This window comes from Coenobita brevimanus, chromosome 53, assembly GCF_032717465.1.
Source record: "Coenobita brevimanus isolate Jiangsu-jjx chromosome 53, ASM3271746v2, whole genome shotgun sequence".
Taxonomy (NCBI): Eukaryota; Metazoa; Arthropoda; class Malacostraca; order Decapoda; family Coenobitidae; genus Coenobita; species Coenobita brevimanus.
Window position 1 is genome coordinate 8,149,449 of NC_137006.1, and position 25,896 is coordinate 8,175,344.

The 25,896-nt window shown below is 42.2% G+C and overlaps 1 non-coding gene across 1 annotated transcript; it reads left to right on the plus strand.

The window, feature by feature from the left end:
- Positions 1 to 21,763: 21,763 nt before the first annotated feature.
- LOC145400894 (5S ribosomal RNA) lies at positions 21,764 to 21,882 on the plus strand. The gene has a single exon (XR_013897517.1). It is a non-coding gene; the product is annotated as a 5S ribosomal RNA (ribosomal RNA).
- Positions 21,883 to 25,896: the final 4,014 nt, after the last annotated feature.

Consider the following 25,896-nt stretch of genomic DNA (forward strand, 5'->3'; position numbering starts at 1 on the left):
TGAGAGAGGTCTTCTAGCACCCAGACTCCACTAGATCTACAGTTTCCAGGCTCCCACCCTTCCTTGGTGATATGCTACATTGACCAGTATTTCTTTAGTTTTTTTTCTTAGTTTTAAAATAATTATTTTAGCTAGCTTTGTGAAAGAGTGAGTGAGTGCATTCTGTTTAATATTTCAATTCATTTTGCTCTATGTAACGTATTTTTATTTATTGTAATCAATATATTTAACAGTTTTCTTTGAGCTTAATGTAATGTAAATTCGTGTTTCATTTGTCCATAATTAAGCTTATTTTAATTATGGCTCCTAGCTTGCATAAACGCATTGCTATTCATAACTGGTACTTGGGCCAGTCTTGTTGTATTAAGCTTAAAATCCGTTGTGCCTTCTAGGAGTTAATGCATCAGCAAGAACCTGATATCATTAATAGTATTAGTTATTTATTGTCAGGGGTGAAGTCACTTTCTCCAGAGATTAACAGTACCAATAAACAGCAATTGTGAGGAATTAGTCTCTGCTGTGTACTGTTGAGAAAGTTTATAAATTCTCGTTCATAGAGAATCAAGCGAAGCAAGCCAGCATAAAGTAATCATTGCTTGATTTTAGCAAGACAATTCATTGTCCCTGCTATCAGTATTATTGAACATTATCATTTAATATTGCATTTACCTTAAAAACACCGTTGACAACTGGCGACCTCGCCAGGATTTAACTCCTAGTACTATCATTAACGAAATAAAACTCACTCACTCAGCTAGTTAGTTATTAGTTATAATAGCTAAAGGTTATAGGCACAAGCTTACTGGTGTTTACCGTTAGTTTAGCAAGTGAATTTCTGCTTTATTATTTCATAGAGTACTTAACTCGATTTAGTACTTTTTTATTCTTGGTAACGCCATACAATTTTATTAGCTCCTGGGAAGTCGCCGTACCCATTGCCTTAATTATTGAGTCTTCGCAGTCATTTGCATTTTTGCTTTATTCTTTGCCAGTTAACTAGATAAGACTGGTCACCACTAGCTTGTGTCTGTATTCTTTACTTGTGTTTATTAGCATTCGTTTGTGAAGCAGCAGTCAGTACCCAGTTTTGGCTTGCTTAGTAAATTAGTGTCATGGCTACCACTGTATTTTTACAGGAAGCCAAAGACATGGGGCTTACCGATCCCCAGGAAATTAAAGAGTACATACTCTCACGACATAAACAGGAGCAGCAGCACGAGAATGATGCCCGTGAAGAGCGTAAGATTCAACGTGAATACAAGTGAGAATAGCGCAAACAACGTGAAAGAGAGAGTGCATATGAGCAAGAGCAGCGTGAAAAGGAGCGCGAATACAAGCGAGAACAGCGCGAACACGAGCAAAAACAATGCAAACTCAAGTTAGAACAAGAGCAACAACAACGCGAACACAAGCAAAAACAACGCGAACTCAAGCTAGTACAAGGCGAAAACAATGCGAATACGAGTGTGAACAATGAGACAGAGAATGAGAACACGAACGTGCCGAGCGAGAAGCACGCGAAAAACATGAATTTGAAATGTTGAAGCTCGAGCAAGATTCCTTGGCTTCAGACACGTCTGATGCAGTTGGTCCAAGCTCCACTAGCGCTCTTCCTACACATGTCCTGGCGACCCCACGCATCAAGCTTCCTTCATACAAGGAAGGCTAGTGAACTGAGCCGTACATAGCTCATTTTGAGGACATGGCAGACATGTATCAACTGGATGAGGCAGCTAAGCAGCTCCAATTTCTTAGTTTATTTGAGGGCCCTGCCCTCGATATTCTCCACAGAATTCGTGGAGACAATCTCACATATGAGATGATGAAAGCTGCACTCATTAAGGCATATGGTCTCACAGTAGACGACACCAAAGTTCAGTTCATGCGAGCTCGTCTCCAAGACAAGGAGACAGCTGTTAAGTTCCTCGACCATCTCACTGCTTACTTAGGTGAGTGGATGGAAAAAGATCAGACCCCTCACACGCTAGAGGGGATAATTGACCTCATGCTGCATACACAGCTAGAGAGGTCGTGGCCTGCTGAGCTCATAGCACAGCTTAAAATCTGCCAGGTGAAAGATGCCAGCCAAATGGTGGAAAAAGCTGATGCATTCTTCACTGCTTAAGGGTACCAAACTCGTAAGCAAAACACCTGGAACAGCAGAAAAGATACTGCCAAGACTGGGAAGCCGTCTAAGACTGAATCCCAGCACCAAGGCCATTCTCAGAGTAATGGCCAAGGTCCAAGCAAACCGCAGAAGGACCAGGGGCAAAACACTCAGAAACCTGAGTGGAAGAGGTACAACAGGTACCCTAACCAGCAGCAGTATCAGCCACGCAACCAACCGTTGGAATTGTCCTTTTCACCACCACCTCAAGTGAATAGGAGGTAGGAGGCAAATGCAGCCTTCATTCCTCAGCAGCAGCACGGTGGTCACGTCCCTACCAGTATGGGTATTTCCCCACAGTTCACTAGTCCCACAGCGACAGTGAACCCCACTCCACAGATGGCCAATGTTCCATCTCCACAGGCAGTGAGTACGACCCCTCAAGTATCTAATTCACAAGGCACCATGATTGCCGCATCATTTATTCAGCAGCCTCATCAGTGGCTAGCTGCTTCCTCCACAGGCTCTCCCACAGGTGACAGTACCTTCCTTGTTCAGCCAGGGTTTGTGGGAGACATCCCTGTGAAGGTCCTGAGAGACAACGGTTCCTCAGGTTGCTCTGTCAAGCAGAGTCTAGTTCGGCCTGAGCAGTACACAGGTCGACAGATCCAAGCTAACCTTATAGATGGATCAGTGAGATTGTTCCCTGAGGCATGTATCCAGGTGGCATCTCCATTTTATACTGGTACGACACTCGCAGTTGTCATGCCAGAACCTTTATTTGACCTAATCATAGGCAATATTCCCGGTGCCAAGCATAGTTGCACCGAAGATGATGCTACTCAGACTTCGGCTACAGTAACATGAGCCATCACTGAGGCTCCAGACTGTGTCACCTCTGTGACCATTGAATCTCTGCAAGATCTGATGTGTAGCCAAATTGTTGTTCAAGAACAACATTCTGACCTGACACTTGCTGCCGTGCAAAAGAAACAAAAGGGTAGAGTGATAAAGCATTCACGGGGAGGTCGAGCCAAGTTCCTTCGCAAACAAGGACGGCTCTACCGTGAGTCACGAACACCCGAGGGCGAGGTTCGATTGCAGTTAGTCGTTCCTGCCAAGTACCGCGAGGCAGTGTTAGAATGGGGTCATTGTTCAGCCTCAGGAGGTCACATAGGCAAAAGGAAGACCCAGGGCTGTATCCGAGCTGACTTTTTCTGGCCAGGGATGGGACGAGACATAGATAGTTTTGTGCGTTCCTGCAATGTGTGTCCACGTACCACTAATCACGGACATGTCCTTCCTGTGCCGTTTGAAACCACACCTGTAATCTCTGAGTCAGTTGAGAGACAGGGTAGTGGTGAACTGGGTGCAGACCTGACGTCTCGCCCATTGGTCCCACAGGACACATTGTGTCCAAGACCTGTATACACGTGTTCCGTAGTTTAAGGGGGGAAAGTTTGGGAACCCGCAGAGGCGACCCGAGGCTGTGTCTGTGGACACACGAGCCCGAGTTTGCGTAAGGATTCTCAGCTGCCCCGATATTGTATATACATGTGTACTCTAGGCTAAAGGGGGCAAGTTTGAGGACCCGTGTGCAGTCCGAGGCTATGTCTGCGAACACACGAGCCCGAGTTTGCACAAGGATTCTTAGCTCCCCGATATTAATATAAGTACTGTAGGTTAAGGGGGAAGTTCGAGAGAGAACCCCGCAGAGGCGACCCGAGGCTGTGTCTGCGGACACACGAGCCTGAGTTTGCGTAAGGATTCTCAGCTCCCTGATACTAATATAAGTACTGTAGGTTAAGGGGGAAGTTCGAGAGAGAACCCTGCAGAGGCGACCCGAGGCTGTGTCTGCGGACACACGAGTCTGAGTTTGCATAAGGATTCTCAACTTGCCGACACTAATCGTAAGTGTAGAGTTAAGTTTAACCAGTAAATTACACGAGTCCTCGAGACCAACGGCGTCCAGGGACTACGTTTCCTGGTTAATAATGTACCTAATAAACTAATGGTGACCTTGAATGTACGAAGCTTAGGCTGTCACTCGTATTTTTCAGCTAGAGCGTACCTTTCGTAGCATGTACTGATTGCTAAGCAGAGAGAGTAATTGTAATGTAATAAGAATTTTTGTCTCATTGACACTTTTGATGCTCCACCTTAATTGATTTTGCAGGTACAGCGATGGATGTAGCAGTTTTGCTGTGCGGGCCAGTTGATCGTCTGCCGCACGCTGCTGCCTCTTCTCCTCTGCCTTCGTCGTCGCCATATTATTAATATTTACTGTATCATTTTACACGTAGGTACAGTTACACTACAACTGTCACACCTACACCGTGTATCACATACACCACGATACACAACAATTAGTTGTCAGTGTGAATGTAGCGAACTTTCGCTCAGTTTGACCTGCGTACAGGATATTCACCGTTGTCATGGAGTTTTTTCCCTCAAGCTTGCCTCTATTAACGTAAATACGAGGTTTTTACGCTCATTGGCGATAGTGATTTTCTCCTGTAGCAGGATAGCACACACACCACAGTGTGAATCTTGTGTGACTGAGTTAGGATGTGTACATATATATATATATCCACAAATTTTTTCCCATAAGGAAAAAATTTCATTTTGAAGGGGCGTAATGTCACAAATCAAACTCGCGACATTTTCCTTTTGTGAGAAACCACGAACTTTAGTGAAAACTCACTGTGTATCGTTCAGTTAACCATTTCTCTCTCCATTTCGATGGTATACTTTTCAAAACATTCGTCACTGTTTCAAAAGTGACCGTTCTAATGCACGTCATTAAGTGCTCTACTGAGCGATATTATTGTTTCTATATTGTTTGCCCCTGCTTGCCTCAACCGTTGGCCACGCCCTCTTCCGGCTGGCCTGGGCATCCTACCCCACACATCGAATTTGAATCAGTCCTTTATATGTCACGACGGAGTGTGGTTCTGTGTTCCAGTAGTGAGAGTGAGAGAGGTCTTCTAGCACCCAGACTCCACTAGATCTACAGTTTCCAGGCTCCCACTCTTCCTTGGTGATACGCTACATTGACCAGTATTTCTTTAGTTTTTTTCCTTAGTTTTAAAATAATTATTTTAGTTAGCTTTGTGAAAGAGTGAGTGAGTGCATTCCGTTTAATATTTGAATTCATTTTGCTCTATGTAACGTAAATTTATTTATTGTAATCAATATATTTAACAGTTCTTTTTCTTTGAGCTTAATGTAATGTAAATTCGCGTTTCATTTCTCCATAATTAAGCTTATTCTAATTATAGCTCCTAGCTTTCATAAACGCATTGCTATTCATAACTGGTACTTGGGCCAGTCTTGTTGTATTAAGCTTAAAATCCGTTGTGCCTTCTAGGAGTTAACGCATCAGCAAGAACCTGATATCATTAATAGTATTAGTTATTTATTGTCAGGGGTGAAGTCACTTTCTCCAGAGGCTAACAGTACCAATAAACAGCAATTGTGAGGAACTAGTCTCTGCTGTGTACTGTTGAGAAAGTTTATAAATTCTCGTTCTTAGAGAATCGAGCTAAGCAAGCCAGCATAAAGTAATCATTGCTTGATTTTAGCAAGACAATTCATTGTCCCTGCTCTCAGTATTATTGAACATTATCATTTAATATTGCATTTATCTTAAAAACCCCGTTGACACACAGCACACGGGCATGTCACGTGCAACACATCCACAAACGCTCTTGTCAATCCAAACACAATCCCCATCTCCTTCAGCACCTACCCTACTCACACAGCCACAGCCACCACAACTCAGCCCCTGCTCGCCGACACTAAATCTACAACACACACACACACACACACACACACACACACACACACACACACACACTTAGAGGTGTGTGTGTGTGTGTGTGTGTGTGTGTGTGTGTGTGTGTGTGTGTGTGTGTGTGTTTACCAATGCCGATTATGAAATCTTCATGAACTGATTGTCGTCAAATGATCACCCATAGCTTTAATAATCTCATCAGAACCTAGGAAGAGTTGTATAGAAAGTGTATCAATTCATTGATGGGGTAATGAATAGACTGGAACAAGACCATCAGTATTTTATGCGGGTGCACGAAGTTCTTCAGGAGTTAATCACCGTTCGTTAGGAAGTGACAAGCAGACTAACTTGCTTACAAATACAGTATGCTTCCTTACCAAAGAAAGAGGTTTCATTCCTTTCTATATATTGGTGACTTTTGAATTTTATATTTTTCTACAGTAAAGTAGTTTGTTGATCTTTGATGAGACCTCTCATAATCAAAGTTCCAGTAAGAGTTTGCAGTAACTCCTTCATTAAATATCGTAATGGAGAGTAATAATTTCCAATAAATCGTTTAATAAAAGACATCTCCCTAAAGCAGAGTAATGCTGCATAGAGGTAGTAAGAAATAATACAGCAGTGCCGGCAAGCAAAATAGATAGATATTGCCTGTCATGTAAATGTTAATACGCTGTAACACAAGTCAAAATTTTTTTCCTCCTTGATGATCTTGGCCTTTGACAGGTAGTTTTCCAGACCCAATCCCTTCATCCTTGGCTTGCCCTGAAACCTTTCACCACTCATGACCTAAACGGATATAAACTTTTTAAGCTGATCTTACCATGTAACCTTGGCCTTAGAGGTAGTTCCCCCAGACAACAGGTCACCCCTTGGTTGATCCTCAGCTGTTCCAGCTAGATTGTTTAAAATAAAACCAAAACCATCTTAGTTATGTTCACCGATATTCAGGTTGAACTTTGACGTTATTTTGACACTGAAACTTGTCCTACCTTCAACTCTGCCACCAATTTTAATCTAAATCGGTATTTCGCGGTTTAAGTTGACCGTGCCACTTGACTTTGACCTTTTCTCAAGTCTTGTAAAAAAGCAATAGGTGAGTCCCTTGTCTAATCCTCAACCCTTTAACCAAGTGTGATTAAAATCGGTTCAAACCTGTTAGGGAACAGTTCTAATACAGCCCGGTCCCTTCATCGTATATATATATATATATATATATATATATATATATATATATATATATATATATATATATATATATATAATTTACTAACATAAGCAGTCAGTAAGAGCGAAATATACTGAGAAGCTTGCCAAACTAAAAATAAAAAAAAAGGACGATTTCCTCCCAAAGACTATACTGTATATATATATTTTTTATCGCAGCTTAAAAGAGGTGGGAGAAGATGTCCACTTTGTAAACATAGAAGTGGTGGAGGTAGGAGGGGAAGGAAGCGTAAAATTGGGACGGGAGTCCAGCGTTTTGGGACTAGATTAAGCGATTTTTCGTCTTTATCTAGTGGTGCTCTTATAGGACTATAGTAATGATATAGAAATTGTCAGTATTTTGAAGATATTCTAATCCGTCCTTCTGTATTGTATTTCCCAAACACAGTACTTCGATCCTTCAAACTTTCTACAGCACTTCTTCGTAATTAGCATAATCTTCTAGCAATAATCAAACACTAGACCTCAGCGTTGAAGACGGAGAGATGGCAGTTAAAGGCCAGGATACACAGGGCAGAGTATGAGTACAGTTCCTGCTTTACACTCAGGTTTGGTTTCATCGTTGCTTTTCACACCCCTGTAGATAAGCGTCGGTGTCATATTCTTAGAATGAATTGAAGCTACAGAGAGCAGGCTCTCACTTAGGTAGTTCAGAGCTAAATTACGTAAATATTATCAAATATAATAGTTCATTGCTTCCCCAATGCTGCTTCAGAACCCAGCGTATTTGGCTCCATAACCACGTAGTTGACCAACCTTAACCTCACACTTACCACTGAACTTACCACTTTGGGTGATTTTAACGTCCATAATGTAGAGTGGTTATTGCATTCTGCCAGGACTGACGATACTGGTCTAGAATGTGAGTTGTTTGCAGAATCGTTTTAACTCACGAAATTAGTAAAACAACCAACCAGAATACTAGATAATCCTGACCATGGCATCTACTGTATCTCCTGGACCTATCCCTGATAAATAACCCAGACCAGTACAGGAGAAGGGTAATGTCGCCACCTGGAGCCTCTGACCACAATCTCAACAAAGCCTCATTAGTCAGTTTCCCTAAACCTCCCCTGTCTGAACCGGTTAGGGTGACCAGATGGCAGTTTGATAGGGCAGACTGGGATGAATTTAGAAATTACCTTGTTTATATTCCTTGACAGTCTCTTATCCACTGACATCAGTTCTTCCCAGTCCCACATGATTGACTTCATACAAGCTGATATGGAATTGTTCATACTCAGACAACAATTTACTAAAAGACTGGACAACCCCAAAATAGTTTGACAGCAACTGTGCCTGAGCAACGACCCAAAAGGCCTTAGCATAAAACTTTTATTTAAAAACGAAAACATCTCATTTCCTTTATCTGTTTGAAATTACGAGAAACCATTCAAAAGCTGTAATAAATCTCGCAAGAACCTCTCTTCACAACCAAGCATCCAAACTGTTAAATAATTATTATGAAAATGAGATATTCTGGTCAACTCTCAATTGTTTCAATAACAACTTTAACAGGTCATCACCCATTCCCCCACTAAAATCTTCGGGTGGCCCACCTGGAAAAGCGAACATCCTTGCTAGTACTTTTGCTTTTGCCACAATTTCTATCTTAGAGGAAGTTGGTCAAAACGTCCCTGTATTAGAACTCGACCCTTCTGAAATTGTTCCACTTAAGAAACAGTATAAATACGTAATATCGATCCTAGACAGTTTACCAACCAACAAAGCTCCAGGTCCAGATGGAATGCTTCCAATCGTTTTGAGAATGTGTTCCCCTCAACTTGATCCTGTTCTAGTTAAATTATTCAGACTATACATCCGTACTTTTTCATTCCCTGATTCTTGTAAAAAATATATATATATATATATATATATATATATATATATATATATATATATATAATATATATATATATATATATATATATATATATATATATATATATATATATATATATATATATATATATATATATATATATATATACCCAATCCCGAAGAAAGGAAGTTCCTCAGTCCCCTCTGATTACAGACCAATGGCTATCACATCTTCTCTTGGTAAAGTATTTGAATTTGTTATTAATAAGCATATTGTTAAACATCTTGAATACAACAACTTATTTAGTGACACACAGTATGGTTCTCGCCAAGAAAGATCCCTGTTGATATACTCAATCTCTTGGCTCATATCATCCATCAGTTAATTGACCGAGATGAAGAAACCCATGTAGTAGTCGTTGGTAATTCTAAAGCTTATAACGGATTGTGGCACCGTTCCCAGTTATCCAAACTCTCATGCTATGGTCATCATCTTTTTGTTCCATTGATTTCTTCATATTTCAACAACAGAAAGATAAGAGTAAAAGCAGATGATGTATATTCCAAATTCCACTCGATTAATGCGGGCATGCCACAAGGATCAGTCCGGGTTCCAACCCTGTTCTTAATTCATATTAATGATCTCTTATCTGTCACCCATAATCCCTTTCACTCATATGTAAATGACATCAGTCCGGGTTCCAACCTTGTTCTTAATTCATATTAATGATCTCTTATCTGTCACCCATAATCCCTTTCACTCATATGTAAATGACAACACTTCACCGTTCCTTCACATTTAAACACCCATTCACAAAGCTTAATATATCTAACTTGCACCTCGGGCCGGCAATCTCCATGAATCAAGACTTATCTAACATTGCTGAATGGGGACAAAGTTGCATTGTCACATTTATTGTTAGGAAAACCAAATATATACAGTTTACTAATAGACGCATATTGCATGAATCCTACATTAGCTTCAGTGCTACTCATAATCCTATCCCTAAAAGTACTGAAATTCTTGGTGTTTCACATAATAGTACCCTCAGTTGAACCTCTCATGTTAGATCACTTGCTAAAACCTCAAAGAAAGCTGGCTTATTGTATACAATCCGCAACTACGTCACAGACGATCAATTGGTTATAATTTGCAGTAGTCATGTGCGCCCTCAACTGGAATATTGTTCACCCTTGTGGAGTGGATGTGAAGAGGCCGCGCTATAAAAAAAAATGGACAAAATTCAGAACAAGGTTGTAAGAATTATGAACAACCCTGCAATTGCAAATGAACTACCTTCTCTACAAGTAAGAAGGAATGTTGCCTCGCTTGCAATATATGTTGCCTCGCTTGCAATATATTACAGATACTTTTACAGCAAATGCTCAGACAAAGTTGCATCCATTGTACCACCTCTCCACGCCTTCCCTCATATAACACGGGCATCTGGTAGTGCTCATGACTGGGCTACCACTCTGCCATAGTGCAGAACTACTGCCTACCAAAATTCTTTCATTCCCCGAACTGCATCTATTTGGAAATCGCCTCCCCAGAATAGTTTTCTCCCAAACCTCAACCTACGGCACTCCAAATCCAAATGTCATCTATTTTTTATCTGATCGGAAGACACCCGTAATCTGGTGTATGAATTATTTGTTTATTTAATTTGTTCTTCCTTCCTCTATTCATCTGTAAAAAAAAAAAAAAAAAAAAAAAAAAACGAAAGAAAATCTCTATTCTAAACGATTAAAGACGATTTCAAGTACCACATTATATTATGGCTAAGGCTTTGGATTTTCTTCTGGCTAACATCACACGATGTTATTTGGCCGAGAGAAAGACCGGCTCTTTAACGCTTGATGAAATTCGGAATAAAACCACAGATCACACACTCATATGACGATCACTCTCCCACTCAGTTGTAAATCTCACTCAGTATCCACCTACACACAATATACACTATCATTAACATCAGTCTTTCTCTCTCTGATATTAATTTCACTCAGGATGTAATTTTAACTCTGTTCCCTACCCGTCTTTCAGTTCCTCACATCTTCTGCTTCATCGGTCTTACCTAACCAGTCCCATCCCGTGCTAGTATACCCTAACCCATCACAACCAACGTAACCTAGCCTAATTTAACTTGAGCAAACTTATTGTAACCTCATATGTTCTAATACAATATGCCATACTGTGAAAAGGCGAAACATAACTACCGACAAGTTTCGTTTATCGTTCTGCCTCATTGATCTGATGAACTCCTCATTTAAAAGGAGTTTCAAATTTCGTTAAAAATCAATTATCTCCTCTTCACTACGATGACTCCTTCATATTAATTAGTTTTAGTACATTTTTTCCCTCGGGAAGACTTCTCATAGCAAGAATTTTTTTCAGAGATAAGACAATCGTCTGTAGGAAGAAAAAACTAAAACCGCATCCAAGTTGTAAAGACAGCATAAACACAATCCTCTACTTATATATGATTTTTCCCTTCTGCCCTCATCACCCCATCAACATTATATCCCAACAGTAGGACGAAACAATACTGAAGCAGTTATCTTTTTTCGCATATCTAAATGAATCTCTATCATGTCTACGGTACTTTACTCTATTTCCCACTCTATTTCTCATTTTGACAGATTTCCATATTATATTAAGAATTAAGGCACTGTGGCGTATGCAGCACTTCACAGTGAGTATGTGGGCCTTCTTCTCGTGGTGTTAGGGTTCTTCTTGGGACTTATTATTTTCTCACAATCTAACTCTACTATGGCGTCATCTCGGCTGATTTAAATTGTCTGACTCTAGTTGGAAAAAAAAAAAATAGTTGTCCAGACCATGAAGGAGCTAATGGATACAGTATTACCTGTTCAAACGATTATATATTTTGTTCTTTATTGTTTAAGCTGTTCATATAGTGATACCATTGTACAACATCTTCTTTTTACCTCAGATGATATTATTCGGATCTAATGAGGCTTTTCAGACTGAATGGGTTAGATACAGCTTCCATTAACCCCTGTGGCTTCTTGGGCTGCCCAAAGTCTAGTAATTCCTATGGTAGTAGGAAGAATTGTAAAAGGACTGAATTCTTTAATTATTATTTTTTTTTAATGCAAGGAGGAAGGAACCAAAGGCCAGGAGCCTGTAAATGGTTCCCTTCAAGAAAAAAACAAAACAAAAACAAGAGAGACAATTTCAAGACCTGTTGATTTCGAGATGCCTGGACACACTATGTTTGAAAGACTGGAGATCATAGGCAGTAGGAAAAAACACAGAGGGATACAGTTCCAGAGTTGACCCGTTGCTTACATGAAAGACTGGAAGTAACAGTTAACTCCTGCATTAGAGAGTTGAACAGAAAAGGGATGAGTTTGTTGCTAGAAGGGTGCTACGCGCCCGCTGTAGTAGAGGAGGGATGCTAAAAGACAGTTCAGACAAGCAATGACCACTGAAGTAGCGATAGAAAGATATAAATATGCAACAGTGCAGCGAAGAGACAGGGGTTGAAGGATCCAGTAAGAGGAGGAGAGTTAATGAGACGAAAAGCCTTTAACCCCACCTTGTTGAGAAGAGCTGTATGTGGAGATCCTCTGCACACATGAGAGTTGTACTCTACACAGGGGCCAATAAAACCCCTGTATAAAGTCAACAGCTGTGTAGGGGTAAAGAAGGCTTGGAGTCGGCTCAGCACACCTAATCTCTTGGGAGCAGATTTGACGAGAGAGGTAATACTTTCTTTCCATCATAAATCCCTAGAGAATGAAACCCCAAGTAGCCTATGTTTAAAGATGATGCAGGATAAAGTTGGATATTGTAAAAAATTAGAGGGTACTCCTGGGGAAGCTTTTGTGGGGTTGATAGATGTAAAACTGAGTTTTTGATGCATTAAAAACAACAAGGTTACCTTTTTCCCAAACAGAGATATGAGCCAAGTCAGACATTAGGTGTGCCATACCCTCATCCCTTGTTTGGTGAAGTAACTGCTGAGATGGACACTGTGGGAAGCGAATGGAAAGGTGAAGTGTGGAGTCATCAGTTTACGAGTGGATAGGGTTAGATGTACAGCTTAGAAGGTCACTGATGAACAAGTGAAAGAGAGTTGGTGATAGGACAGAGCCCTGAGGAACGTCACTACTGATAGCTCTCTGAGAAGAATGGTGGCCGTTTACAGTAGCAGCTATAGAACCACAAGAAAGGGAGCTAGATATGAAGGCACAGATAGAAGGATTGAAACCGTAAGTTGGTAGTTTGGAAAGTAAAGATTCATACCTGACTCACCAAGAGCCTTTAACATGTCAAATGGAATGGTAAAACTTTCCCGAAGGTCCCGAAAGAAGGATGACAAGGAGTCTGAAAGATAAGTGAGAAGATCGCCAGTTGAGCATCCCTGCCACATTGATCTGATGAACTCTTCATTTAAAAGGAGTTTCAAATTTCGTTACAAACCAATTATCTGCTCTTCACTACGACGACGCCTTCAAATTAGTTCTTTCTACTACATCATATTTTCTTTTCGACGACCTCTCATAGCAAGATTTTTTTTTTTTTTTTCAGAAATATGAAAATGGTCTGTAGGAAGAAACTGATAAAGCATAATACTTGTAAGGAAGGCAAAATCACAATCCTCTACTAAAACAATTTTTGGTTCCCTTCTGCCATCACCACCCCATCAACATTATACCCTAACCGTAGGATGAAACAATAGTGAAGCAGATAACTTTTCTCGCATATGTAAATGAATCTTTATCATGTCTACGGTACTTTCTTCCAACAGATCACAATCGTACGGTATTGGTCAACATGCATTTTGTCACCGATAGTACCTCGTGCACTCTCTCTCTCTCTCTCTCTCTCTCTCTCTCTCTCTCATCCTGCTACCAGGGGCGGAAAATTCTGAGAGAGAGAGAGAGAGAGAGAGAGAGAGAGAGAGAGAGAGAGAGAGAGAGAGAGAGAGAGAGAGAGAGTTATGGCAGCAATCTGGTCTGGCAGTGACACATCCGTGAAATCTCATAAACAACGTCGAGAATATGAGTCTGCCGTGCTTAATATTACCATACTCTCTCTCTCTCTCTACTTGTGTGTGTGTGTGTGTGTGTGTGTGTGTGTGTGTGTGTGTGTGTGTGTGTGTGTGTCAAAAGGTCTCCAAGTATGGGATCAAAATTGCTGAGTGAGTCAATATTGCTGTGTGAGAATGGTTTTTACGAAAGCACTCCATAAACTTTATATTGTCTGTTTTACGACCCGACAAGGGTGGATGGCAGACTGAACTTTGAGAACAGTGTGGGAATGATTTTGGTGCTGTGGCCCCAGGATAATCGGAAAGTATGGTCAGTAGACTGCCGATTGACTGTCCCATTTCATGCAGCTCACTATCCTGCTTTTGGTGTAAGCAGAAGGATGAGGTACGTTATAACCAGGCAGTACAACCACCCTGTTATGTCACTCAGGTCGCATAACGACGTCCCTCTCCATCACCAGCAATGTAGGAAGAGTGGACGGCTATTTGTATTGAACTTAATAGTGCACGTCAAAATGTATCGGTTCACCCTCAGCCCAAGTCACCGAAGGCAACAGATTGAATAATACCTAACTTCTTGGGTCACTAATTGCTTTATCAGCGAAGAATGGATCCATAAACGCCAGCAATATAAAGAAAACAGTCAGTTTGAACTTGAGGTTGAAATCCTGCAGCCCGACTATTGGTAGCAGAGAGGTTACCTCGATTCGTCTTAGACTGCTATCAGCAATAAAAAAGTACAGACCATAGTATTAAAAGTGGGTCCACCTTGACGTGGAAAATACATCGTTCTTTACATTGATTGCTGAAGCATATCAGATTTGACTCTTTTGTATACCAGCTGAATGTTCGTTGTACTGTGAGATACAGGCTTATACCATATAAAAATTGCAATATATACATATATGGTCTTCAATAAATATTAAGTCGTCCATACCTCTTGATCCCTCTCAAAAGATCCCCTTTTGTTCTGCTGTATAAACAAGGAAAATAGAGAGACAGACTGAGCCCAGTTTTTCTAACACGTCACGAGCTTATTAAGATGAAAAGTCGGATTTGTTGTTATTAGGAGAGATCAGAGTGTGTGAGACCTATGGCTGAGCTCCAGTTAGGCTTCTGACAGTTGGCCCGAACGAATGTCTGTATGTATGTATGTTTGTGTATGTATGTGTGTGTGTGTGTGTGTGTGTGTGTGTGTGTGTGTGTGTGTGTGTGTGTGTGTGAGAGAGAGAGAGAGAGAGAGAGAGGGGGGGAAGGGGGGAAGTGAGCATTGTGGAGCAAAATGAGAATACTGGTAATGTGATAGTTGTTTAGGGTGAGAGAGTATGAAAGTGGAATTGAAGAGAGAGAGAGAGAGAGAGAGAGAGAGTGAGAGAGAGAGACTCTTGTAATTAAAATGAAAGGATGTACAAGCAAGAAGAAGTCATGGAATACAAAAAGAATGAGAGAGAGAGAGGGAGATTCCAATTTAGAGTTATTACCCTTCCCTTCCTATTTCTCACTCAGACAGGCAATTCCATATTATATTAAGAATTAAGGCACTGTTCCGTATGTATTTTTTTTTTTTTTTTCGAGGTTCGTAGCATTATTAACTACAGACACCACAAGGCGCCGCTGGACACAATGGTGGTATTACAGTTTAATGCTGTACATGGCAGGTACAGATTATAATTTACAAATATGTCATTGCACATGTGTTCAGTGCATGTGAGTGTGAGTATATGGGCCTTCTCATGGTGTTAGGGTGCTTCCTAGGACATTTTTTCTTAAACTCTAACTCATCTATGACTCATGTCGGCTGATTTAAATCGTCTGATTTAATTGAAAAAAAAAAATAGTTGTCCAGTCCATGAGTGCGTTAATGGATACAACTTTACCTTGTACAAACGATTATATATTTTGTATTTCAACACTGAGACGGAGAAATTGTTTTACCTGTTCATATAGTGGTACCATTGTATTGTATCTTCTTTTTACCTCAAGTAATATTATTCGCATGTAGTGATACTTTTCAGACTGAATGGGTTAGATTCCCCTTCCATTAGCCCCGTAGCTTCTTGGGCTGGCCAAAGTCTAGTAAAATCCTACGGTAGTAGAAAGAATAAATATAAAAGTGTATCATCGAACCTAATGTGTCAACGGTCTCTATGTAAGAGGCTTCCATTAACCCTTCAGAAGGAAGCTGCAGTAAATTAAACATCTGAGACCCTGTTCTACCTCAGAGAGAGAGAGAGAGAGAGAGAGAGAGAGAGAATGTGTAAATCCTTCTGCTTAATGTGTGTACATGTATGTATGCATGTATGTGTAGATTATGTATATGTGGGCTCTGTAAAAGAATGCCTGCCTAGGTGTGAGCTACTTATGTTCGTATGAATGTACGAGTATGTGTAATCTATCTATGGATATACATTATGTGTAGGTGTTTGTATATCTGCGTTTACATGTATGTATGAATGTATGTGTTTATATACGGAACTGACCACAGGAAAAATGAAAAGTGAGACAGTAAGTACTCCCATGTATTACTTCTTCAGACAAAAGATTCTTCATCTATATATATATATATATATATATATATATATATATATATATATATATATATATATATATATATATATATATATATATATATATATATCCCTTGTGGCGGTGGGGACAATCTGGCCGCACTCTGGGTTGGTGCTACCACTCTGCAGCAGGGTTGAGTTAGGAAGAATTCTGCCACCGTATTCCCTGTGTGTCGCGAAAAGCGACTAAAAGGGACAGGGTGAAAGGACTAGGGACCCCCTCCTCTGTATTTTTAGTTCCTACACTGAGTCAGGGCATAGGAAGGGAAGGGGGACTGAGTTATCCTCGAACACTGAAGATTGGGTCTGTGAATGTGCGTGGATATAGTACGACTGAGGCTAAAAGGGAGGAGATTAGGAGAATGTTTGTGAGATGAAAATTGGATGTGTTAGCTTTGAGTGAAACGAAGATAAAATGAAATGGTGAATCTACGTTTGGAAGTGTGAATGAAAGGATGTCAGGTGTTGATATAAAAAGAGCTAAAAAAAGAAGTGGCCTTTTTAGTGAGCCTGTAAGTGCAGCAGTTTGTGACTGAATGGAAGGAGTTGTCATCGAGATTGATGTGGGTGAAAGCGAAATTTGGACGAGAGTTGTGGGTATTTGTAAGTGCAATAGGCCTGGTTATGAATGCTTATGATGAAGAGTGAGAGAGAGAAAGTCTTTCTGGAATGAGGTTGATGGATGTCTGCAGAGTTCTGCAGCATATATAAATGTGGTAATGGTGGGAGATCTGAATGCTGGAGTGGGAAATATGGAAGTTGAAGGTGTCGTTGGTATACATGGTGTGCCTGGAAGAAATGATAATGGGGATATAATGTTAGGGACGTCTGTGAACCGAGAGATGGTGATTGGGAATACCCAATGTATATATACATGGGTGAGGCAGGAGGGTGGAAGAGTTGTTGATAGAGCGCTGATGGACTGTGGTTGTATCCAGGAAATTAAGAAGATTGTTGTATGTGAGAATTTTGAGAGGGGAGGGTGGAGGTATGTCTGACCACTACCAGGTGGATGGAAAATTGAAAGTAAGTATGAGGTGGGTGACAGCTAGGAGAGCTGGGTGAGGCAGGGAAGTTTTGAAAGTGAGTTGGACAAAAGAGAGAAAATGATAGGGTATCAGAAGCTGAAAGATGAGTGGAATTCAGTGAAACATCAGAAAACCTGCAGTGTGGAGGAGGAATGGCAGTTGTTTAAGAGTGCTGTGTTGGGGTATGCGGAAGAGGTGCGTGGTGTGAGACGAAAGGGAAGTAAATGCTGGTGCGAAGAGTAAATATGGCTATAGCTGAGAAGAGACGTGCATATGAAGTGTGGCTGCAGAGGAAGGATGAGGTGTCTTATGAGAGGTATAAGGAAAAGAGGAATAGGGCGAGATGGGCTGTGCTTGATGCTAAAGTAGCTGCAGGTGAGAGGTGGGATAGGCGGTTGACAGAATTTTCAACAGAATAGGAAAATGTTTTGGAACGAGGTGAAGAGGGTGCGAAAAAGGAGAGTTTAAGAAGGAAGAGAGAGTAAAAGCAGAGGATGGAAGGATGTAAATTGAAATGGATGGAGTAAGGAAGAGATGGGCAGAGTATTTTGAAGGACTGTTAAATGTAGAAGAGGAAAAGGAGGCTGAGACTGTGACAGATGGAATGGCGCAAGGAATAAATGCCTTGGGAGGGTGAATGATTCTTTGATCACGATGGGGGAAATACAGGAGGAAATAAAGGAGATGAAAACAGGGAAAGCTGCAGGTATGGATGGGTGTGCTGTGGAATCCTTGAAAGGTGGTGGAGCCACTAGTGCTGAGTGGTTAGTAAGATTGCTGAATACTTGTTTTGTGAGCTGTATGGTGCCAATTGACTGGGCAAGCGCATGTGCGGTTCTGTTATATGAAGGTAAGGGTGATAAATATGACAGTATAAGTTTTAGAGGTATAAGTCTGTTAAGTGATGTAGGTACGGTGTATTGTAGAGTGCTGATTAAGAGAGTTAGTGAGGATACAGAGGGAATGATTGGTGATGAGCAGTTTGGCTTTAGGAGAGAGAGATGGAATGCGTGGATCAGGTATTTGCTGTGAGACAGGTGTGTGAAAAGTATTTGGCGAAAAGTATGGAATTGTGTTTTGGGCGTTCGTGGATTTAGAGAAAGTATATGATAGAACTCATGGGGAGGCTTTGTGGACTGTTATGAGATTGTATGGACTAGATGGTAGGTTGTTGAAGCGAGTGAAAAGTAGAGCGTGTGTAGGAGTGTGAAATACTGTGAGTGATTGGTTTCCTGTGAGCTTGGGGCTGCGGCAGGAATGTGTGATGTCGTCTTGGTTGTTTAATATTTATATGGTTGGTGCTGTGAGGTGAATGCAAGAGTGTTAGGTAGAGGTAGAGGTCGATGGAAGAGAGTGGAATCTGTGTCAGCTGCTGTTTGCAGATGATACTGCACTGGTGGATGATTCTGAGAATGATTGAGACAGCTGGTAGAGAAGTTTGGAAGGGTGTGTGAAAGGAGGAAATTGAGGGTGAATGAGAGTAAAAGTAAAGTGATGATGTGTACAAGGTCGGTAGATGGCAGGAGGATGAACATGGTTTTGAATGGTGAGTTGCTTGAGGAGCTAGAGTGTTTTAAGTATTTAAGGTTTCATGTTGCTGTGGATGGAAGAATAGATGTAGAGGTGAAGTTTAGAATGAATGTAGTAGGAAAGGTGCTGGGAGGAATGAAAAAAAGTGTTTAGATGTCGTTAGCTTAGAAAAGATGTAAAGAGAAGGCTGTATGAGGGTGTTGTGGTACCGACTGCATTATATGGGGCTGAAACATGGAATATGGGAGTAGCAGAGAGGAAGAGATTGAATGTAATGAAGATGAGGTGTCTGAGGAGTATGTGTGGAGCGACGTTTATGGATTGAGTGAGAAATGATATGTGTGAAGGAGAACTGGAGTGATGCAAGAGATGGCTGAGCAAGTTGAACAGAGAGTGTGGCGATGGTTTGGGGATATGGAGAGAATGGATGAAGAGCAATTGGTAAAAAAGATAACTGCATCTGATGTGAGAGGTGTAAGGCTGAGGGGAAGACCGCAAATAGGATGGATGGACAGTGTGAAGCGAGGATTCGTTGCTAGAGGGAAGTCTGTAGAGCAAGGAAGAGTGGTTGCACGTGACTGGGATGACTGGAGAGAAATTGTGAATGCATAAATGGTGACGCGGCCCCAACGGGATGTTCTCCCAGATCTGGTCCGATCAGCTAATGGGGTCAGGTGTGGGTAAGGGGATGGATCCATTATGGTGTGGTAGGCATAACCAGCTCTGCTGTCGGGTCCTCCTGCTGATGTCGCTGAACTGCATTCCACAGTTGACTTTCGTGAGGTGTGGTACGGTAAGGAGCGGTCCCTTCCTCCTTTAGAGGCTAAGATACAAGTAAATATTTGTGAGTGGATGAGTATTTTGGTGAGTGTGTCGTCCTGTCTTGGCTACCCCCTGTTAATGGGGAAACACTACAGGTCTAGTGTATATATACAGTATATATATATATATATATATATATATATATATATATATATATATATATATATATATACCGGGTGTAACGTGACATGACAAAAACTTACACCTTTGATCTATCATGGAATTTTGAGAATACTTTGTTCTATAACATATACTTTCTGCGACCCCAGTTCAGCACCCAGCATTCGGCTGTTTAAAAGTTTCGTGGCTGGCATGTGCCATTGGGTGTGAACTTTGCAGGGCGACGGGAGACTAGTATTATTAGCTTATACTGTACTGTACATAAAAATTCCATCTGCTATCAGTACACGCAAGTTTTAAGAAGAAACTTTACGTAGTCTATTAATTCTTTAACATCGTCATGCATTCCTGCAAGTCTTTTGCACAAATTGACTGTAAACTGAGGATTAAATTAAAATTTTATGGTTTGTGAGAGAGTAGGGAGGGAGGAGAGGGGCTGGTGTGTTGTTGCCAGTTATGTAATGTTTAGTTTGTAGGATAGTGCTACCAGCATTATCATAAGACCCACAGCTCATTCAATGGAAAACACAATTGTAATGAGTGACTAGCATCCTTTTAAGTCAGGAGTAATATTATTATTAATTACAATGTTTCTGCTGCAAGTAAACGTGGCACCATTTCTTTCATATGATGTTGACGTGAGGACAGTGGCACAGGATTGCCACTGTAACGACTATGCAGCTAGACCTATTTTTTGCTTCTACCTAGCTGCACTATTTAACATCTGGCAACATGATATCTAGCTACATTCTGGATATTTTTGCCATTTTTAGGTGATATTCTAGAGATTTAATCATATTTTCTAGCGATGTTTTGCAGTGTTTACTATCTAGCGACATTCTAGCAAGTTTTCAGGACTAAACTAGCATGATTGATTATAAGGACTTGGCAGCCCTGCGTCCACTGTCATTTGAACGGGAAAATTTGCAGACGAGGCACACACTTCAAATACTGTTCTCCGCGTTCAGCTCTTCACTGGGTTTAGCTTCACTTGTTTATGAAACAGCATGTCACGTACGTATATCAATGAAGAATATGCAGATATCGTCTATTTTTACGGATTCTACGATGCTAATGCCAGTGCTGCAGAGAGGAATACAGGTGTAGGCACCAACCGCGCCACATTTACTTGCAGCGGAAAAATTGTTATATATAATATTCTTCCTGACTTAAAGTGAGGCTAATCTCCCTTTACAATAACGTTTTTCCATTGAATGAACTGTGGGTGTTATGATAATGCTGGTAGCAATATCCTACAAACTAAACATTACATAACTGGCAACAGCACACCAGCCTTTCCTCCCTCTCTCCCTACTCCCTTCCAAGCCATAAGATTTGAATTTAATCCTTAATTTACAGTCAATTTGTGCAAAAGAATTGCAGGAAAGCATGACGATGTTAAAGAATCAATAGACTATGTCAAGTTTCTTCTTAAAACTCACGTGTACTGATAGGAGATGGAATTTTTATGTACAGTACAGTATAAGCTAATAATACTAGTCTCCCGTCGCCCTGAGAACCTCACACCCACTAGCACATGCCAGCCACGAAACTTTTAAACAGCCGAATGCTGGGTGCTGAACTGGGGTCACAGAGAGTATATGTTATAGAACAAAGTATACTCAAAATTGCATGATTGATCATTGGTGTATGTTTTTGTCATTCGTTGCATTACACCCTGTATATATATATATATATATATATATATATATATATATATATATGCCAACGGCCATACCACGTTGAGTACACCGCTTCCCGTCCAATCAGTGAAGTTAAGCAACGTTGGTTCTGGTTAGTACTTGGATGGGTGACCGCCTGGGAACACCAGATGCTGTTGGCATAACGTTCTCCCTATGTGTCAAGTGGGGTTGGTGGAGGATTAGTGCCCCTCCCTGTAAAACAATTAATTCAAAACCCTTGGCCACCCCGTTTGGGATACATGGCGTCTGGCAATGAATGAAATAAATATATATGTGTGTGTGTGTGTGTATATATATATACAGTAAAGATAGATACATAGACAGGTAGATTGATAGATATAGATATTGTAATGCTAGGTGTTTTCGGTTCGGCTTCCTGTCCCGTAAAATCCTAGCGTATAGCGGGGCTCTCTTTCTAGACCGGGGCTTAGACAAATAAGAGAGAGGTAGGACACAAAAACTTCAGGCAACAACCTTATACGAGTATTACTCAATTGGACAGGGGAACGAGTAGATGTTACTGACACAAATACACTGGGCAATTTCAAGCTCTTATGTCTAGATATGGTTATCAGTATCACGCAGGATACTGCTTGGGTCACAGTGAATAGCACTTGAGGCAGAGTGTTCTTAATTAGGGGAAGTCCGGGTTTTCTATACTCGTGAAGTTACCAAGGTTATTTCCTACTGGTGAGTGTTGCTTTGGCATTGGGGTCTGATTATGGTCTTAGTATCAGGAGATATTTTCTGATGGTAGCATATATACCTCGTTAGACTCGACTCTCAATGGGTGGCCATATTTGTGTCTATACTGTCGCTGTCACTCACTCCACCATATTGGTATTATCACTGACTTCTTTATATCCCTTGGTCACATACACTGTTCACCGTAGTTGTTATTCACTCCACCACTTTGGTATTATTTCTGACTTCCATTAGAGGGTTAGTTCACTGGTCTGCCTTTACATCACTTGATCACAAACACTGCACTATTACTGTCACTCCTGTCGGGTCTGGGCGTCGTGGCGGTCAGGTGCAAGTGCAGAGGGGCATCACAGCTCCGCTACTGATGGGACTGGGCTCCACCGGGGGTCTCTGTATCCAGAGGCCACGGGATCACGCGCAGGGGCATCTGTTCTTGTACAGGGCTGTAGGTGGCGAAGGGTCCCGTGCTCTCAGGGTTGGGGACAGGAGTGCGGCCCCCAGGGCTGGGGCCAAACAGTTGTCTGAACCTGTCGTTCAGGAGGACGAAGATCTCCGATGTTGAGGTGTGGGGAATATCTGCCCAGGAGTCCTGGGGGCAGTCTGGGGTTTCCGAGGGCTGCAGTCCCCAGGGTTTGACGGCACCGACAGGAAGGGGCTGTGGCACTGGTCTGTGTTGGGGTCAGTCAGGTGGGTCTCCTCCGGATGCGGTTGTAGGGAGCAGAGGCTGGGGGAGACTAAGAGGCCACTCCAATAGTCCTCTAGGCCCGAGACTTCCTCTGGGTCGTGGGTCAGGGAACTGGCGTCAGCTTCAGACGGAGGAGTGGCTACAGGCCGTCTCATACCGTAGGGCCCAGCTACCGGCTGTGGCTTCCTGGGGGCACGGCTACAGGCCGTCTCATACCGTAGGGCCCGGCTACCGGCTGTGGCTTCCTGGGGGCACAGCTACAGGCCGTCGCCAAGGCCCGGCTACTGGCCGTGGCCTGGGGGAGTGGGCAGCTGCTAGCAGACCCACGGGCACCTTTGGAGCGGCTACAGGCCATCTCCTGACAAAGGCGGGAGTGGCTACAGGCCGTCTCCTTCAGGAGGGTTGAGCAGCTACAGGCCGTCTCGGAGAAGGCACCTTCAGAGCAGCTACAGGCAGTCTCCTGACGAAGGCGGGAGTGGCTACAGGCCATCTCCTTCAGGAGGGGTGAGCGGCTACAGGCCGTCTCAGGGGGGACACCTTCAGAGCGGATACAGGCCATCTCCTGATAAAGGCGGGAGTAGCTACAGGCCATCTCCTTATTACCCTCAGAGCGGCTACAGGCCGTCTCCTTCAAGAGGGGCGAGTGACTACAGGCCGTCTCAGGGAAGGACACCTTCGGAGCAGCTAGAGGCTGTCTCCTGACGAAGGCAGAAGCAGCTACAGTCCGTCTCCTTATTACCCTCAGAGTGGCTACAGGCCATCTCCTTAGCGAGGGGCGAGCGGCTACAGGCCTTTCCAAGGAAGACACCTTCAGAGTGGCTACAGGCCGTCTCCTTCAGGAGGGTTGAGCGGCTACAGGCCATCTCAGGAAGGACACCTTCGGAGCGGCTGCAGGCCATCTCCTGATGAAGGCAGGAGCGCTACAGGCCATCTCCTTATTACCCTCAGAGTGGCTACAGGCCGTCTCCTTATAACCCTCAGAGCGGTTACAGGCCATCTCCATAGTGAGCGGTGAGCAGCTACAGGCCGTCTCCTTAGCAAGGGGTGAGCGGCTACAGGCCGTCTCTGGGGTGCTGGCAGGAACTGGATAGGCAGCTCCACCCCTTAGCTGGTTGGGGAAGGCTCACCCAGAAGGCAGTCTAGTATTCCTGCTATGGTGGCAGCAGGCTAGTTCCCGGTCATAGGAGCACACGGCCCAGGCTGACTTATGCCGTTGTCATTCCGAGTCCCGGTGAGCCGTCGTTGCTCCTCTGTGGGCTCCTTGTGGGGGTGTCTGGGCGTTTTTATGTGCACTACACTGCATATTAGATATATAGATAGATAGAAAGATAAATAGATAGATAGATAGACAGATAGACAGACAGAGACAGACAGACAGATAGATGGATAGACAGATAGATATAGAAAGATAGACAAATGTGTGTGTGTGTGTGTGTGTGTGTGTGTGTCCGTCCCCTGCTTCCGAGACCAGGCCAAACTTTCCGTCTTGACTCTCCATTTCTGCAAACACCGACTTCCAGACCTCCATCCCAGCCACATTTCTTATTCCATCACCCAGCTTGACATTTTGTGGTGCTGATTTAACGGAATTAAGGATTTCACAGCAATGTCGTTGTTGCTGTTATATTCTTGCTATCTTCTGACTGGCCATTATCTTTAGCTTTGGAGAGATTTCCCTTTCCCTCTGGTTGGGGGGGGAGGGTAGATGCAGCTTTAATTAGCCGCTTATAAAAGTCGTTTGGTGGTTACACGAATAAACTAAAAATAATCACCGGATAGATGACGGAAACCCTGAAGTTAGTTTGGTTTCGGCAGGAGCCTTCAAAGGAAGAGCAAGATGTGCTATATTCACTTTTCACGGAGATACAGTTGGCGCAAATAATCTGTCTACAAGTTTCTCGTTTCTCATGTACACTTTTCATATACACCGTTTATGATAACATTTTTGAGTGCTGATATAGCAGAATTATCGCTGCATATATTCTAACCTCGGAAGGAACCCTTTGAAGGAAATGGATATACTATAATGCTTTTTTTTTTTTTTCGGAATACTTGGTGGTTTTAGTGGGTTAAGTTTCTCCAGCTGGATACTACCCGTGAGGGATTTCATCTGTGGGATGGTTGGGGCTTATTGATAGCAGTAATACTACTCAAGGAAAAGGAACCAGTCACTCTCACCTTACAGTATAGACTAATCATCAGCCAAGCCCTTGACCGTTACGATCTTCATGGGGCAAACTATACTCTATGACCAATAGATGGATACCTTAACTATCTTATCAGGAGTAAAACTCATCTCAGTTACAAAGGCAGAGAGACTTGAACTATCAGGTTGTCTGCTTTTCTTAACGAAGACGGAAAATTGTTGTAGGCCATAAACCGAGATGTACTATAACTTTCAGAAACCCATAGCTGTTATCATACCCTACTCAGTGAACTACCCATTGTACCACCGACTTCTTAGTTCACCTGTATAATCGTAGCTACATGTTTCTACAGGTCTCTGGTTCTGGGCTAATAAAGTAAGCTCAGAACCTACCTCCTCGTTGGTAACATTCACCATTTCGTTCCGATGACGTATTTTTTATTTTCTTCTATATTCAACCAGATGGTTTTGTTCAACTTAAAGAATTTTCTATTTCGAGAAGTCAGAAATAGCATCCATTAACGCCTTCATTTCTGTGGCTCTATCTTAAGCTGAGGACAGTCGTTTGTGATTACCAGGGGTAAAATGTAAAAGTGCTCTGAAGCAGCTGAAAATGGG